The sequence below is a fragment of the Equus quagga genome, chromosome 7 (assembly GCF_021613505.1).
Source record: "Equus quagga isolate Etosha38 chromosome 7, UCLA_HA_Equagga_1.0, whole genome shotgun sequence".
Classification (NCBI taxonomy): Eukaryota; Metazoa; Chordata; class Mammalia; order Perissodactyla; family Equidae; genus Equus; species Equus quagga.
Window position 1 is genome coordinate 55,103,026 of NC_060273.1, and position 18,460 is coordinate 55,121,485.

The window sequence follows — 18,460 nt, forward strand, 5'->3', positions numbered from 1 at the left end:
TCTGCCTGTTTCCAGCCTTCCCACAGGCCCTGAGATGGAGAACTGGCTAAGGAATGTGTCATCTTTCGGCTCTCAGGACAAGGCTAAGGTGCTGCAGACCAGTCTTTGCATGAGCAGAGGGACTCTTCCTTCTTCTCCTTTCTTGCAAGTGTGGTCACTAAGGGCGGTTGCAAAGACTTCTGGGGCAGTGGAAAGACCTAAAATCAAACTCATCAAGCACACACTTACAAGTTGATGACGGCACACATATTGGTGACAAGATGGATTTTGGAGTTAAATAGACCAGTGTTTTAATTCCAAATCCCAACCCTGACTAGTGTGTGATTGTGGGCAAATTATTTAAACTCAGTGAATCTCTTTCCTTAATTATAAATAGTAAAATCGAGTCGTTGGGAAGATTAGATCAGATGCTGAACGTGAAGTTTCTGCACATAGTAGGTCCCTAATAAATGGCTCACTTCACTTTTTTATGGAGAAAAAAAATCAGCGATGATAATTTGGGAAAGACTGACATTCAGGGCTACTTGTCACTATACCTTTTCAGTTGAACCCTCTTTTCCTAGCTCAAAGTTGATCAGTTCATCAAACAACTTCTCAGAACTTAGCACCATAGCTTCCTTCCACGAAGGGGATAGAAGACTTGCAGTGTGAAAAACAGCACCAAAGAGGAATGAGCAACACAGAGCCAAAGAGGACTCACACAGGGCAATATATAGGTCTGAGCTCCCACTTTAGTTCTGGTGGTAAAGGAGAAAAAAGTACACCTGAAGACATGATTATAATCAACGAGAGCAGGATTTCTCAATCTTGGCACTACTGACATTTTGGGTGGGGTAATTCTTTGTTGTGGGGGGCTGTCCTGTGCATTGTAGGATGTTTAGCAGCATCTCTGGCCTCTACCCACTAGATGCCAGTAGCATCCCCAAGTTGTGACAACCAAAAATGTCTCCAGACATTGCCAAATGCTCCCAGGGGTCGGGGGTGGGGGGTGCTCTGAGTTAGAACAAAGGGCAATGGAGTCCCGATTTACAAAAGAGCCTGGCCAGGTGAATCTCACTGGGTTGGATCTGCAGGTGGTCCCTAATGCACTATAAGCCTGCATAATGTGCAAAATGGCAAGAGAGGAAAGGAAAAGATGTCGCACATCTTTGGGCACTGACCAGTCCGTTAATGAGCAAAGATTGAGGCAGCTGGCTTTTACTCCATACGGACTGCAGAACAAGGAGCGACAATATTCAGACTATTTTCATCAATCTGTGCCAAGGACTTCTTCAAATCAAGTCAGCTTAATGGGCAAAATATTTGATATTCTGTTAAAAGAACTCACAGCTTCCAATCCATCCTTTTCACACAAAGCACAATTACAGCCAAAAGGATCACAGGAAGAGCAGTTATGGAAAGGAAGTGGAGCCTGAGAAGGAGCCTCAGGCTGGCCTCCCAGTCACAGCCCAGCTCGAATGCCAAAGGCATTCCTTCCTCTTACATGGGCGGTGTTTTCCAGCCTCTGCTCACCTCCCAGGGAGTCTGAAGATCTATCTGCTCATCAGTGTGGCTGCAGAATGGGAGCGTTTGCATTTTACTTTCACTCTCTACTACTCCCAATAATTTTTAAAGGGTTCTTCCCCACGAACATCCCTCCTTATCCTTCATCATCATTTACTTACAAAAATGCAGTCTCCGAGTTGCTACCCATTTATGCTCCTCTCAGGATGTTTTTGGGAGCCCTTGGTCTTGAGATTGTAAAATACTGTTCTAAAGACTCCGTTGTATCTACCACGAAGCACTGAAGAGGGTAAAACTTGAGGGAAAGGCTGCTCTGCATGAAAATATTCATACACATTATTTCATTATGCACTCGAGAAATGACAAGTTGGTTTGCAAGAACAGTGTAAGATGTTCTCTTACAATTTTACTCATAGTTAAGAGCCTGTTCACTCTCTTCCAAACTCCACTTTAAACTTCTCCTGGATGTCTTACAACTCTCATCCAATCTTTGAGCCCCCACAGCAGGTTTCTTTATATTTTAAAGAGGTCTTCGGAGTGTCGTCAGCTACACGAACAATACTAGACAATAACACCGTTTTGTCCTGTGATTGTTCTAACCTGGCTGATAATTCAACTAAAGTAAGTGTCATTTCAAATAACTCTCCACTTTTATGCTTGGGCTTGTTGGCAATGCATACCATAATTAATTATCATGCAAGACATGACATCCAGCTCCAGGAACTTCCCTCTCGTGGTGCCTTGGGGAGGCTGCAGAAAGACCCTGCAGGCTTCGGGGATGGGCTTATCAAAGCATCACGGTATTGCCTCTTTCTTGGGGTGAAGTGGAGAAGGCAACGGTCTGACATCTGTCTCAACCCAATCGAGCTTGGAAATGGTTCATGATTTAGGAGTCCCTAAAGACCAGCACCACAGCATAGGGTCAAAAACTGGATAGAAATGGGATGTCTGGCTTCATGGCCAAGCCTTATCTTCTGCTCCCCCACAGCAGAAAGGAGACCAGAAGTTAGAAGAAGGATAAAGATAAAAAGCAAGCACAGAGACATAATTAGTTACTAAATTTAGGATCGTCCACACAGTCAATCCAGATAACGCAAACTAAAGTGCCTTTGGGGCCTAAATTATCTTGGTTAGTTTGGAAGCTAATTCTAAAATTCCCCAGGTAAGCATGCTGTTTTATGCTTTACTTTGGGCACCTAGCATCTGAGACTATTTCATGTACTTCAGTCAAATGTTAAAGCATAGAAAATAAATCGAGACTTCAGCGTGGTGCAGAGAGAGGGCTGGGGGGAGCGGGGAGGAGGGCAAAGGCCCCTTCCCTGATGTCTGGCCCTCTCTGCCCGGATCCATAAACCCATAACCAACTTCATCCATCTCACCCTTCAGCCGGGTACAGTGAGTCAGCCTCCTTTGCAGAGACACAGGCAGCTGCATCAGAGTTTAAATCTGCTCATACAGTGAATATGTAGCCGATTTATCGTAATTTCAAACCTGCCTTAACCAGCTGATCAAAAGGCAAGCGTCTTCTTTGAAGATTTTCATTTGTAAGCTTCACTGCCCCAAATCAAAAAGGGACTCCCAGGACCACATTCTGCATTTGGAAGGCAAGTGCCTTCAAGTCCTAGAGCGTGTTTTTCTATTGATAAATGGGTATACTGAGTTTCAACGTCTAGCCTCATGCCTCTCTTTGGTTCACAAAATTTGCACGACATATAAGCGCTATGGTATGGAGGATTTCACTTAGCCTTTGAGAGTTTAGTTTTAACCCAATTCTGTTCTTCTTTTTCTCCACAAACTTTCATACCAGATCCAAAGTGAATGCCTCGGAAGGGGTCTTGATAGGTTTTATTGGATCAAAGGGCTCTCATAATAAAGAAACCGTGCAGAGATTTACTGAGTGCATTAAAAAGGAATGGCTTCTCGCCAGCCCTGGTAGAATTACACACCAATAAAAAAAATGTTTTGGCCAACCATGCTTTTAGAAAAGTGAGTGGTGATTTAAAGATGGCAGGTTAATTTTTAATTTTTCAGTTCCCCTGTTCTTGACGACATTCCTCCAGGGATCCAGGTTAGAAACCTGAAGGACGTATTAGCTATTTCTGTCTTCTTCATCTCCATAGTCGCTACAGCACAAATTCTATCACAAATCTGTCTTTTCTTCTTTGGAAGAAATCTCTCACAGATTCACTGTTTCTCTCTCTCCATGGCTCCCCCTCTCCTCTGGGCCCTCGCCAACTCGCACACCCACTGATTATTGCCAGAGCCTTTTGAAAAGTCTCCCCGTCTCCTGTCCCATTTCCCAATCCATCCTGCATCCTCAATCAATTAGCAAATAAATATTTATGGGGCATCTACTAGGTAATTGACACGATATCATGTCATAATTTTATCATATTACACTCCTGCTTATGAACTTAAAGCACCTCCCTATTGCCAAATTAATCAAATTAAACCTCCTGCCAGATTTCAAGGCCATCTATCATCTCTTCCTGCTCTGCCTCACCTACTATTTTCCACCGCTCATCAGCAGACAAGCTTCTCCTCACCACTGAGCTCCTCACGTCCTCCTCACCATACCTATTAATTCTGGCCTCTCACCTTCCCTGTTGGGAGTTCTCTGCCTGGAACGCTTCTCAGCTCATTCCTAGTTCAATTTCTTTCCATCTTACCAGGACTGGTTTGGCCTGGAACTTCCTCCACCCCGTTATCCTCAACTCCTCCAGTCCCTGGGGGTTTCTCTAAATTGCAATTTAGCATCTCTTGAAGCTCTTGTGTGCCCTCTTGAATGAATACACAAAGAATAACAATGATAAAAAATATCAATACCTACTTTAGACTTGACATAAAAAGACTATGAAAAAGGGATCATCATCATTACAACAGTTATCAACTGTTTCTTATAGTTGAGAAAAACGAGGCTCAGGGCGTTGAACCGACTTTCCCGAAATCACTCAGCAAGGGTTGAGATTTGAACTTAACTGTCCTTCTAAACCAAATCCAGAACTTTCTGCACTCTAATCTCCAGCTGGCCCTTAAAACAAGGAACTGTTACAACTACAAATCAGATTTCCTGATCCAGAGGGACAATGATCCTGGAAGTATAAGTTTCAATGAGTCATTATTTGGGTCAAGAAGGAACAGAGGCAGGGAATTCCGTGTTGATAACGAGTGAAAAAGAAAAACTATGTCAAATTGATAATCAACCCTCCACATCATGGGTGCCCTTCTATATCCAAATCCCCAAACCTGTCTCAAATCCCTGCTGAAACTCATCTTTGAAGACTGCCCCCCTCGTCTCCTTGGCCAACAAGAGGCAGGTGGACTCAAATCAAATCAGTTTCTCAATGACACAGCTCAGTCTTGAGAAGGAGGGAGTCCTGGAGTTCCTGCATTAGGAAAAACTCACTGAATAGCTGAGTTTGCTTGAAATTAAACAATGAAACTTTGTACGATCATGAGTAAATACGAAATATACTCATATGTGTTGGTGAGCAGAGGTAGGTAAAAATAAAACAGCAACCACCGCGGCCCCAAACCATCCCAATTTCTCCATCCCTGACATCCCCCCAGATTTTAGCAGGCACCCAGGTGGAACCAGACTTGAACTGCAGCTCATTAGCACAGAAGAATAGAAGTTTAAGGGAAACGTGTGTAGTAAACAATGGTAATCCTGACTTAAGCGGGAGAAAGCAACCTTTCTCCCCTCCCTAAAACAAATCGCTGTTTCAGGCTGTGCGTGCCTGTTTTACTATTACCGGTTAATACGGCCGCAGGCAGAAGATGCAGCTGTGGCCCCGCACGCAGGCTCCACAGTCAGGCTGCACATAATCCCTCATGTAATGAAAAACCTATTTCTATTTCTGAGGCCTCACTACTCTTCATACTGAAGAGCCTTGTGCCTGTCACACATTTATTGAAGCTTATTACTCATCTAGGCAGCGGTACCCAGTTAGTATTTGGAATTATATTTTAAATCACAATTTTTCTATTATTTATTTTAGGATTCCAAGGCTACGGTGAAAGCATGTCAGTGTTACTCTTGATGCACTTTCAAAGGCATTAAAGCCCCAAATCAAAATTCTTTTCTATTCAGAGAAGCTTTATGCATATGTGGAAACCTTCAGTCAAGGCACCACGGGAACCCCTGTGCGCTAGAACCTCAGGACTCGCTCATGATCATACGGTTCAGGGTAGAGATTTTAAGTCTCCCCCTTTGGCATCAGAGAAATCTTTCCTGGGCCACCGGCTTTACCGCCCCCTCTCACATCATGCTCTTTTGTTTGGCTTTCGAAGATAGATGGATAGAGTCTCTTAGGATGCTCGGGACCAGGCTGTGAACAGATGGGCTAAAACTGTAGCCTCATCATCCAGTGGGAGAATAAGAACTGCTTTAATCTAAGGCAGAGGATTTTCTGAACTGACCATAAAGCCTGAGCTTCCGTTTATTCACTAGGCCAGTGGTGAGCATGTGGTTCTTTCTTGTTCTATAGAAGCCAGTGGAAACTATAATTCTCTCTAGCTATTCATCTGGCCTCCCTTTCCCTTTACATTCCCAGGAAAAAATATATATATACCATATATATTACAGTAATTCAAAGGACTGCCTGCCCGTATTGTTTCTTTCTTGTGCATGCTTGCTTTTTCTTGCGGTACTTTTTCCTCTGCACAAAAAATACTCTTTGCCATTAGGGTCTGCACCCCACTTGGCCTATCACGAATGAAAATCAGCCAAAATTTGATAGCATTCACACAATATAAAGAACCCTTTCCATTTTTCTGCAATTCACACCTAGTTACTTTCATGTCTGGAGTCTTTCTCTACATTTCCACCAAGAGAGGTTCCAGACCGGCCCTTCGAAGAAAACCTCTGTTGTATATCCATCCTGCTGTGTGGGTTTTGAAGGATGTGACAACAAGCCAAGGACCAGTTCAGTCCACCCTGGGTACCTTCTCAATTAGCCATGAATTTTGTTTTGTTGTTTTGTTTTGTGATACTGTGGGAGACAGGCACAGTAAAGTTTTTGGTTAGAGGTGAGGCAGCAGTAGCGTATGATGAAGAAAGACTTATAAAGGGTGTGGGCAGGATTAGCAAGGGTACTCAGACATGCAATTATGACAAGAGTTCAGGCTTGGTTTTCGTGTGATCTCCGTTTTTTTGCTTCTTTATGTTTTGACAGCATTCTCCCTGGGTGGGGTACACAGCTTGCTTCATAAATCCCTGAGTCATATAAACATGACAGACAATTCTTTTTCTTCCTTCAAGATAAATTTAGTCACGGATATTTCAGTCAGATCCACTCTCCAATTTGCCTCTGACATTAAAACAAGCCATCGGTATTTCAACTATAATACGGGTAGCACTGCTGGGTCAGCTGACCTTTCCAAAAAGCTTAATTCCTGTCAGTTTTGAAGAGAAGAATAAAATACCATGCAATCAGCATCCACAGACCTACAAAAGAAATAGAGATATTTCCTCCCAGACAGGGCCAAGACCATGAGTTCTCAGGTAGCACTTTCACCCCAAGGGCTGCCCCTAAAGAACCGAGAGGGAGGGGAAGGGGCATGGAAATAAGAGTTGGGATAAAGCCACAGATTGGCAGACCAGTGAATTTTTTAAGAGCTTAGAATTAAATTAACTGTAATATGTATATATTACTTTTAAAAAGTTAAACTTGATAGAGCAGGATAAATCTGGCCTTGCCCCAAGGATCCTTAAAGGTGGAATGTATAGAGGAGAGGAGAGGAGGGGAAAGAAACAGTGACATCCACATTTGTGCAAATGCAAACCAACATTATGAAAGATTAAACCTTTAGAAGCAGGACCAGAAATTGGTTTCCTTAAAGTCAGACCAAATTTACCTGTCAAAACATTTCTTTAACACATGCATGTATTAACAAATGCTTCTCATCAGAACACTTGGGGCAGGGTCTGTGGGGGTAGGGGTGTGTGGGCAGCATTTACAAGTATCTCAAATAGGGGGGCTGACTTCCCTTTCCTTCTCTTTCACTGCACCATCCCCTGCCCCCACCACCATCAGCCAGGACTTGGGTAAGTAGCGAGTTGCTATCAGCCTGGGTATAGCCATATCTTGTCCTAGACCATGACCTGCCTAATTAGGAATTAGAAAACTTGCCTAAATGCTGGGCGTTCATAAATGCATTGAATTTGATTGGGAGCTAAACTTGTACAGTAATCTCAGACCTTCCTTTATACCATGAAGATAGACAAAATAAAGAAGAGAAAGGCTCTGGTATAAAATAATTCTCTTCTCTCATGTCGATTTTTGATCAAGATTGAAAAGAAAACTTTCAAGAATGCCCTCACTTGATTCAAAAACAAAGATACTTGCTCCCTGGCTTCAAGGGTCATTCCAGAGGCAACACATCTGAAGACAAAGGTGGTTTCTAACCCCTAAATTTCAATTCTCTCCTGGGAGCCAACACCCACATTCATTCTTTCCATCTCTAACATGACCTTCAGTAGCAAAGATCGTAGCAGAATTACATGGATATCAATTAGACACAACAGAAGACAAACCAACCATAGTGAGAAATTATTTTGTAGGAAGAGGTATTTTTAGAGGCCCCCCTCCTTCATACTCTGTATTTGAAATATAGATTGACGTTCAACATTAGACACATTACTCTCACCTATTAGGCAAGAGCCTGTTGCATCTACAAATTCCATTTCCTTTATCATGATAGCTTTCTGGTTTATTTGGATAAATGTTGAGCTGTCCACTGTTATTTCTCTAAGTAGTTCATGAGGGAATCAGAAGTCTAATGATGTTAAGATGAGGTGGTAAAATAGCACCTCCAAGCAATTCTCAAGGATTGCTTTTCATCTCCTTACCTTGGTTGGACTTACTGGTTCAAGAAATTGTGCAGAAGGTTATGTGTAACTTGGTATACTGGGTGTCATTTCCCCCCATGCTTGTGTCTTCTCATTTGTTCCCTGTTTTACCCTGCTCGATGAATGGCATTTCATAGTTTGTGTTACTAGTTAACATTTCTAATTACTCTATTCCCAGCTTCTTATGCCTTTTCTTGCTTCTTGTCTTAATTTCATCCCACTCTTCTTATTATTTTTCTTTCTTTGCTCTTCACTTTTCAGTGCTGTGGTCCCAAGAAATGTAAGCTAATCGCAGACCAGCTTCTTTTTTTAGAAGCTTTATGGTTTTTAAAGTCAATTCAGGAGGAGATAATGCTTTCATTTGAAAAAAACAGGCTGATAAAAATAGACACAAATCTCGATTTCTTAGTTAGACCACCCCACGTTTCTAGAGAAAAAAATAGGATTGCTGACCATTGATTCATACCAATGAGTGAAAAAAAGCTTCTTGGTATAAAAGCTTCTGTTCTCTGATGGGTTGAAGAAAAATGAAACTCAGATGCCTTCTATCACCATATATATGCCCGATTAACATCATTGCACGAGGTGTTTATACAAAACATAACTTACCCAGGCTGTCTAAGCTGTCCTATTAACTGTGCTATTTTATGGGGTTGCTTATTAGATCTTAGGTCTAGGAAAAAAGTTTCAAGTGAAAATGTCCTAGATTCCAAGACTGGCTAGTAGATTCCAGCATACAATGCGATCAGCCAATCACTTGCTTAAATAAAATTTCTTGCTGAATAGAAAAACATAAAATTAAAATAAATTTTAAATTAATTAATATACATTTAATAACACATAACATTAATGTACAAAGTTACGAGAATATTTTTTTCATGGGAAAAAGAGTCTTTAACCCACAATGCTCTCAAGATTCAGGAAGTCTACAAACCTTCTTGTTAAAAGAAAGTTTAAACACACGTGCTCTAATTTAGCTGAAGCCCTAGAAGTCTATGTTTGTAAAATTTGGGGCCTAAAGTAGCCTTAAAACCAGTTTCTAAAATGCACCTAATTCAGGGCACCCTGAGCTTCCTTGAACGATGTCATCTTGTTTATCACGGCCTGAAGAACAGAATGCATTTGACATGCTGCCACTTACCTTTCCCTGTGGAATATAAGCAAGCCTTATCTAAGCTTCATTAATGTGCCTCTAAAATGCTCATGGTGTAATATAAGTAAGCAAACTGATAGAATTGCATCATGACCGCAAAGGCAAAAGCAAGGCAATATGCCTTTTCTTTTATAAAGATCAGAGTCCCGAGGGGAGTGCCCAACGTGTCTGCATGAATCTTCCCACAAATGACCTAACTCCTCTGAAAACCCATCCCAAGGGAAGGGCCTCCCCTAACAGCTGCGAAGAAAGTCATGATGAATAAAACGCAAAGATCGGAGGCAAAGCTGATCCTCCCTTTTCATCCATAGCTTTGGTTTTTAGGGAGATAAAAGCCTTTGAAAGACGATGCGTATTACGTATCTTATAAATTGCTTTCTCTTTCCAAGAAGGGAGGACAGTATTTTCTTCAGCAAAACTCTTTTCTTATCAACAGGTAGCTTAGTACTGTTATATTTTCTGAAATGTTCTGATATTTATGTATTTATTTAAGGCTAGAAGTAGATAATAGAAAAAATGAAATCAGTGGAACATGCATTATCCTCTTTTTTTTTATGGTCATAGTAAATATGTTAATATAGTTTATGGACCATTTGCTCTCCTAATGCAGAGGATCTTATTATGAGATGTCAATTTAATAAATGATTTATTTGATGAGAAAAGGGCTCAGGCAAAAATTCTGGGTGTCTATTCCTAACAACCAAAATATGAATTTTCTAGAAAGGAATTTCTAATGAGGGACACAAGAAGTCTGGTTTACGGTGACCTTAAGAGAAACAGGAATGTTTTAGAAGTTTGCTTTTGGGTCAAGTTTTTGTCATACGAGGCTACACAGCTAAGCAGGGCATTACAGAGCACAAAAGATCCTGTACAGCTTGTGTACACAGGCCTAATTCACCATATAATAGTTCCTTTCTCCACTTGCTGCCTTGTCGCAATTGCTTCCATTTCTTAGCACATCCTCATTTCCAGAGAAGCAGCCAACAGACTTTGAGATTTATGCCATTATTTGCTTCTTCACCTTGAACTCCAACTGAATTCTGCTACACTTTTGTAATGTGAGTGCCAAATGGTGGCTGTATGCCAGACACACACGCTTCCCAGCTTCACTCAGCTAGCTCTCTCGATTTCAGGGAATCCCAGATTCCTGCTGGAGGGCTGAAACGTGGTGCTCACACAGACCCCTTAACTGTTGCTTTGCCTAAATGCTTTCTAACTGGGAAATGCAATTTGGGAACAGAGGTAATTACAACATCAGGGAACCAGAAACTTCCCTTTACATGGGGGAACAAGTGAATCAGGGATTCTGGGTACTTGATGATGCCTTCCACAAATGGTCCAACTCAGCCCTAACCCTAATCAGCACTCGTTAATTCAACAGATTTTTACTGATTGCTTATGAAGTGCTAGGCGCTGTTGTGGGAATTCAATAACCCAAGAACCTGGTTTATGCTTCTCACTGGACCTGGCCTAGGAGTCTGGTAGCCAATACAAAATCACAATAACTCCATTTAGGTGTGGTATCGGGTACCACAATATTTCACTGATTTTGAGACTCAGATTTTTTTTCCCATCTCTGAAATCAGAATGCACTTTAGAATTGATGTCTTCTTACAGTCGAGGCTGGCAAGGCAGCACACTGGTCTGCCAGTGTGACTGTGGACCCATCTATTCCCATGGTTGTACATCAACCCAGGTGGTCTGTGTCTACTTCTTTCCAAAAAGACAAAATAAAATTATAAATGCTAAGAAATCATGTCATATTTTAATGGATAATCCTTTCTCCCTTTGGGGACATGTACAATAATGACACTTCTCATATAAGATGACATATCAGATTTGAAGAAAAGTTGTATGCATGTATCATTTCGATGGATATGTGAAGCATCTTTACAAGGTAGGAATTTTCCCCATTTTTTTGGATAAGGAAGCTTAGCTGCAGGGAGATTAAATAGCAAGCCCATAGTCACATGGCTTTTAAATATATACATCAGAATTTGAACCCGGGCCTCTCTGACACCAAAGCCCAAGTATGAGCTTTCCATTACATCAAGCTGCTTCTTTTCCAATTACCTGCAATTGTGTTATAGGTAAAATGTAGAATAAAAATAACACTTATTTGGGCCAGCCCCATGACCTAGTGGCTAAGTTCGGCATGCTCTGCTCCGGCAGCCCAGGGTGGGTTCTGGCTGCAGATCTACACCACTTGTCAGTGGCCATGCTGTGGCAGTGACCCACATACAAAATAGAGGAAGACTGGCACAGATGCTAGCTGAGGGCAAATCTTCCTCAAGTGAAAAGAGGAAGATTGGCAACAGATCTTAGCTCAAGGTGAATCTTCCTCAACAACAATAAAAAAAATACTTATTTACAGTATCTTTGAAGTTTTGCCCAGAATCCTAAATTGTGAAACAAGTACAAATAAATGAACAAATGAAAGACTTAGGAAATGGGGGAGTCCTGTGGAAGCAGAAGGATCTGTGGGCTTGGTGACCACCATAAGCGATCCGGTCAAATAAACAGCGTGTGGAGAGGGAGACAATAATGTCACGGTGGCCCATTACTGCGTTTGGACTGATGACTGCTAGACAGATAACTGTTACAGAGAAAGTCCAGGACAGAGGCCTGAATGGTGATTCAGGGATAGACAGGTGGTGAACGCTCCGTACTCATTCCCCGACACCTACTTCGTGGAGGCGCAAAGTCCTGGCCTGGTAGAAGACACCAGTACCCTGCTTGCTCGTCGTGGTCCTTGGGGTGGCAGCATCTACTCATTCCTCGTTTTTGTATTAAGATGCCCTACAAAGTCAGGACCAAAAGTTGCTTCCTCACTCTCATCCACCGAGTTTGCCTCGGAGGGCGGGAGAGCCTTGCACTGGCAGCCTAGCTTGCCTTCTGACGGGTGACTTGGGGAGGAGAGCCCAGACACCTCACCTCAGCAGAGGAACTCATCTTTTCTGATTGTCAAACATGAGATACAGATGTTGCCGCATGGCTGCCAGGTGATGGAGACCTAGCTAACGACTTAATTTACTTTCCATAAATTGACAGACCCTCTGAAATCAGGCATACGATTATGAAATAGCAGTCCCACTGCCAAAGATTCACCAGTGTGTAAGCCCTGACAGGACTTTATTATCCGGTTAAGAGCACATTAGCATATCTATTAGATAAAAAGTCTGCTACTAACATCAGAACAGATAACATAACTGGGTCCCCTGACTTACTTGTGGGCAGTTCTCTTTTCTTGAGTGACCAAATACGAGGTTTGACCATCTGGGGCCAGAGAGTTGGCTGGAAATGTTATTTGCCGGACTCTTCAGATTTAATCATTAGCATTTTGCCCTTTAGGTAATGGGAGGTAAATACATAATTTGGAGCTCATACAGAGGGTGTCGTTTAGCATCTCCCCTGATAGTCAAAGAGCACTGAGTTTGGCTGAGTCGGTCAACATTTTTCCTAGTCTATGTCCTCATGAAGTATGCCAGGAAAGTGTACTGTTCTCATCATTTTCTGTCATTGTCTTTATGTTTTCCCCAAACCTGCTCTGTTCAGTGAGATGGGAATACACAGAATAGCAGTTGAAAATGCAGGATTCATCAGTATGAGTCTCAACATATCAATTTTCAAGTGTAGCAACTTTAAACACGTTGTAGGCTTTTAGTTTCCATAGAAAATAATCTCTCATTGTTTTCAAAAGAAACTGAAAGCACCCCAAATTACCACACTTTTAACATCCTGACATGTTGATGGCCCGCATTCTTCCCAGATCAAAGTGAGAGTGGCAGAAGACAGAGTGTTGAGCAGCTTACTTAAAACATAGTATTTCATATCTGGCAGGAATTACTGTAGTGAAAAAAGACAAGGTGACTTTCTAATATATATATGTATTTTAGTTTGGCAGAGATCTGAAGAGCTAAAAACTAATTTAGGATGACATAAATGTTCTTATCTTTCTCTCTGCTCCCCTTCCCTCCCCAACCACATGAAGAGTTTTTGACAGAAACTCAGCGGATGGGACGTATTGCTTTTAACTCAGGGGCCGTAGTCTGAGTCCTGTGTCACGCTGAACCACTCTGGTGACTCTCATCTTAGAATCTGTAGGATTATTTGTATTGAAACAACAAAGTCATACATCACAAGCATCTTTCTTCCCTGACATGGGATAGCCCAGCAAGAACTTTGGTCCTTTTTAAGGAAACTAGATCTGTCTCACGTTAACCTAGGACAAGAAAGCAAGGATGTCATTCAATGACCCAGCACTGTTACAACTTGTTGGAAAACCTCAACAAAGAAGGAATCTGGCACTGAATAATCTTTAAAAACAGACAATGGTTTTGCAGAGGAACCTGGGGTAACTGAAGATTGAGGACAAGTGAGGATGCAGCAAAATTGCTAGGCAATTCCATTCCATCCATGAGTTGGACTACTGTTTCAAGCAGTCTAGTGAATAGCTACACTTTAGGATGGGAATTTTTATCGTATAGAAAGTTTTTAATTAAAGAGAAAAGTGGCTTGCTTTTCCTACTTTTTGGTTTGGGTTAGAAAGTCAGATGTAATTATTCATCATGAAATGGGATTGCAGTATCAGAAAGTGGCCACCACCTGCTCCATTTACAGTGGACATACGGTTGGACTCAGCCAGCTGGAAAGCAATTTTTTTTTTTTTTTTTTGGTAAAGGTGGAGATACTCTGAAAAGGTATTCTTAGCAAAAGAACAATAATGTGATCAAATAGGGATTGGCAAACTGTGGCAGGCAGGCCAAATCCAGTTGGCCACATATTTTTTCGTTTGTGTGTTCTTAACAGCACATGAGCTAAGGAATAGTTTTACATTTTAAATGACTGAAAAAAAATCAAAAGAATAGTATTTCATGAAACTTGAAAAGAACATCAAATTCACATTTTAGCGTCCATAATTAAAGTCTCTTGGAACACAGTCATGCCCATTTGTTTACATATGTCTACGGCTGCTTTCACATCACAAGGGCACAGGTGAGTAGTTGTGACAGATAGTGCGTGACCTGGAAAACCCAAAGTATTGACTCTCTGGCTCTTTACAGAAAAAGTTTGCTGACCTCTGTAACAGGAGATATTTGGGAAAGCAGAAATACAAGGACAGAGTAGGAGGCTGACAAGAAGATACGGTTTCTGTCCACTGTGTTAGAAGATGATTCAACGAGGAGAGGAACCAATTACTCTCTCTTGCTAATGAGGAAAGAATTAGATCAGGTGAATTGATACTACGTAATTTCAGGTTTCATGTCATATTTGGAAAATATGGCTAACTGTAATGTTCAGGAGAGAGTAGTCAGGGAAAGAGGTTAGACTAGACGTCAGGAGACCAAGGGCCTAGTCTCAGCCTTGCACCTAATTAGCCACATGACTTTAGACTCACTGGGCCTCAGCATCAAGCCTTGTCAAATGATTGTAATATGCCAATTTCATCTTCTGCCAGAGTGTATGTTGGGGGCTGGAGATATAATTCAAATTTAGTAATAATATAAAAGTGCTTTAAGTGGAAAAGCTTACAGTTCTAGCCAAATAGAAGGTTCTAACCAGTTATTGTTATGTATACTATGAGGATAAAAACACAGTACAATTGGCATAAAGCAGGTGAGAAACTCTATACTGGTTACACGATTCAGAAACTTAGGGATCTAGAGGGATTTCTGGTGTTGCAGGCAATGAAAGTGCTTGAACTGCCCAAGTATAAAAAGACAACTTCGTGAGAGGGAAGCTCTCTTGCATTTTACAGCCAGATTCTCCTAAATCAGTATTCCCTAGGAACCATTTGGGCCAGGGGCTGAGTGATGCATGAAATGCTCCCCTCGTGGTTCATGAAGCTTTTCAGAATCTTTTATTCCAGGATGTTTCCTACACTGGGGGAATTTGGCATCGGAAGAATCTGATGGGACGATATATCATAAAAGATCTCTGACCCCAGCTGTGTGAGTAGGAACTTGGGGAACCTTTCCTGAGTTGGTAAAGGCTCATGTCTTCCAATTTGTATAAGAGCTGACATTATTTTACTTTTACACCCACCCACATGCTGGATTTATGGAAGAAACTGTCATGGCGCTGAGCTATTCCAAATTGTTCACTTCTGGAAATGAGTTTGAACATGCAAGGAAGATAATTTGACCTATTTGTCAAAGGGTTCCTGGTATGGCCTGAACCCAGTGCCTGTCCATAAGTGTCCTGGGGCTGATGCTTCCATTTCAGAACCTGTGATGTTCCAATGGAACAAGGAGTCATGTGTGAACCAGGATGGGCTCAGGTCTTAAAAGCCCTGGTCTCCTTAACAGGAGGCCTTCCATTTTTCTGTTGCCCTTCTGTCCTTCCCTGATGGCTTTTTTTCTAGATAGGTACAATCACTCTCTCCCGAAAGCACTTTTCTCCCTGTTTGCAATGCACTGTTTATGCCCCTGCAGCTCTGTAATTAATAATATACTGCTTTTCATCTTCAAAGTGATTTATACGCATTAATTAATCCTCACCACACTTTGGAGTTTCTGCACATAAATAACCATCAAGCCCCCATGTTTTACTTAGGAAACCAAGACACAGAAGGAAAACAACTTTGTCAAGGCTAAAGAGAAAGGGATCACTGGGGTCAAGATAAGTACTCAAGATCTTGACCCCTCATCCTGCTTGCAGACCTGTCATCACCTCTGGAGAGAAGCCCTATAGCTCCCCACTTGCTGCCATTATTGCGGGGTAAATTGGCCCGTTACATCACTCATTTAGAGTCATAAACTATTCTTCAATACTCCAGGGTCAATGCATAATCTTACCTAAAGCATACATAATAGGAAATGATGGATTATAATCTAATAAACCATCTTAAGATGCTCAGGTCCAGCTTCCAGTAGCCTCCAGACTGAGGATAAATATGTTTCCTAATCCATCATTTACAAGTTACACACCCGATTAAAACATTAAACTCTCACTATACGGTTTCCCATTTATATGATCACCTTACAGAAAGCTATTATTTTTTAACTAGCAAGCTCAATAAATCAGGCAGTAGCCATCTATCTCTCCCCTGCAAGTGAAATAGGAGGTACACGGGGGACCGTATCGGCAAAGGCTGGCAGTGCCTCAATTCTGTATCTGGGCTCCCCATGGTGCCCACCAGCCCAGCAGAACATTAAGCCTGAGAAGTGAGCTCATGGGCCCTTTCTGAAGTTTCTGACACAAAGCCAAATCATGCAAAGACCCTGAAGGCAATTCAATTTGCTTCCACCCAGTCCCTCCCTTCCTCAAACATCTACCTGGGGAAGCACACAAAACTACGTTTAATGACAGAGAAGATTCTACTCGAGTGATTGAGGTGCAACAGATGCCCTCCCCCTCCCTCAAGTCAGTCCATTACTCCATCCTTCATCAAGAGGTAAGTGAGAAACTGACATGACTTTGAATTAGGGGTGCATGGGTCTCAGGCCTCGGTCCCCATGTAGAGCTGGGGTTAAGAGGACAAAGGTTTTTTGCAAAGCCCCAGATAAACATGGTGCCTTTCCCTGGAGTGTCAATTTTCTCACTTTCAGAGGGCATTCCATGAGAGATGCAACTGGTAAGGAATGTAAAAATTTCTTTTTCCTTATTAAGATGAGCATAGTGACATTACGGGAGAGAGTGGAAACTTCTCATCAACTTTTAGCTTGTAAAAGTCTGCCCTGGGCAAGGCCCCAGGTGTCTGGAGTCACCCTCCCTTGCCATCAGGCAAGCTTGGATAGAATGGTCTGGGAAGTCCTGGGCCAGTTCCTTCTCTGGCAGGCACCATGCTGGCTGCCTGAGGATGAAGGAAGCGTGCAAGCCCCCATTTCTGAGGGAGAAAGCAGGGCTTTTGTTAGGAGAAGGGGCAAAGCCAGGATGATCAGGGTTGCCTTTTTTTTTCTCTTCAATGGGAGGGGTTTGAACATAAGTGTTGAGACCTGTTTTGGAGTCGGCATCTTTTTGCTGGTGTTTTATAGGTTTGCTTTGCAACACGGCACAGCCAAACTAGGGAGGCCTGTCATAGCTGCCCTGAAACCAAGCCAGAACCATCAAGTGTTACAAATAAACTTTAACAAACGTCACCGTGGCCTGTGCCTGGGCCAGGAGATCTGCCATTGGCAAGTTCAGTTGACAGAGCAGCGGCACTGGGGCTCTTCGCTGGGGCCAGGAGCTGCGAGCAGGCTTTGTGTTCAGCCCAGGATGCTCATATGCATGTGGCATCTTGCCCCTGAGCTCTTGGCATCTGAGGATTTCCACAGTTACATGGCTACACCCCATGGATGCACATCAACATTCTTGGCATGGGAAGAAAGATACCCCAGCAGCTTCATCAATCTGCTACCCTAAGTCATACTCTGAGTTCCCAGAAGCACAGCTGGTGTGGGAGGTGAACCTGATTCTGATTCATAACATGTGGTAAGATTTGAGTTAAGGCTTAAGGAACAGAGGCAAAGGAGGGGATGTGGACAAGATCCACTGTGTCTGGGGGTCTTGATTCTGTACAAAGACCTTGTTGGGTGCTCTGGTCTCTCAATCCTGTTTCTGTTCCCCAGCTCTGAAAATAAGCTAGCTACTTTAGCTTTCCTTTGAATCAAGATGTGCCCAGGCATGCTGATCACTGTTCTTCTATTCAATTTCTGGCTGAAGTTAACCAGTGTTGCATGAATTTCAGTGCACAGACCTGGGTTAAAATCCAATGATGGAGGAGACTAGAAGGCTACTTTGGGAGTGAGGGATGGGTTTGCAGGAATGACAATTTTCAGCGTCTCTCCAAGAAAGAATACAGTAAGGATGCTTAATTTCACATCAGATAAATGTCATTTAGAATCATGAAGGAGAAACTCATCAGATTTAAGTGGATTTCAGGAGGGAAAAATCACTCCCATCCATCACTCATTTTTATGTCTTTCAGGAGCCAACAAGCAAATTGTACAGACAAAAGAGGGCTTCTA

The 18,460-nt window shown here is 42.3% G+C and overlaps 1 protein-coding gene across 7 annotated transcripts in view; it reads right to left on the reverse strand.

Moving 5' to 3' along the window:
• TENM2 (teneurin transmembrane protein 2) overlaps positions 1–18,460 on the reverse strand; it is a 1,159,540-nt gene that overhangs the window by 229,174 nt on the left and 911,906 nt on the right. The window lies entirely within an intron of this gene.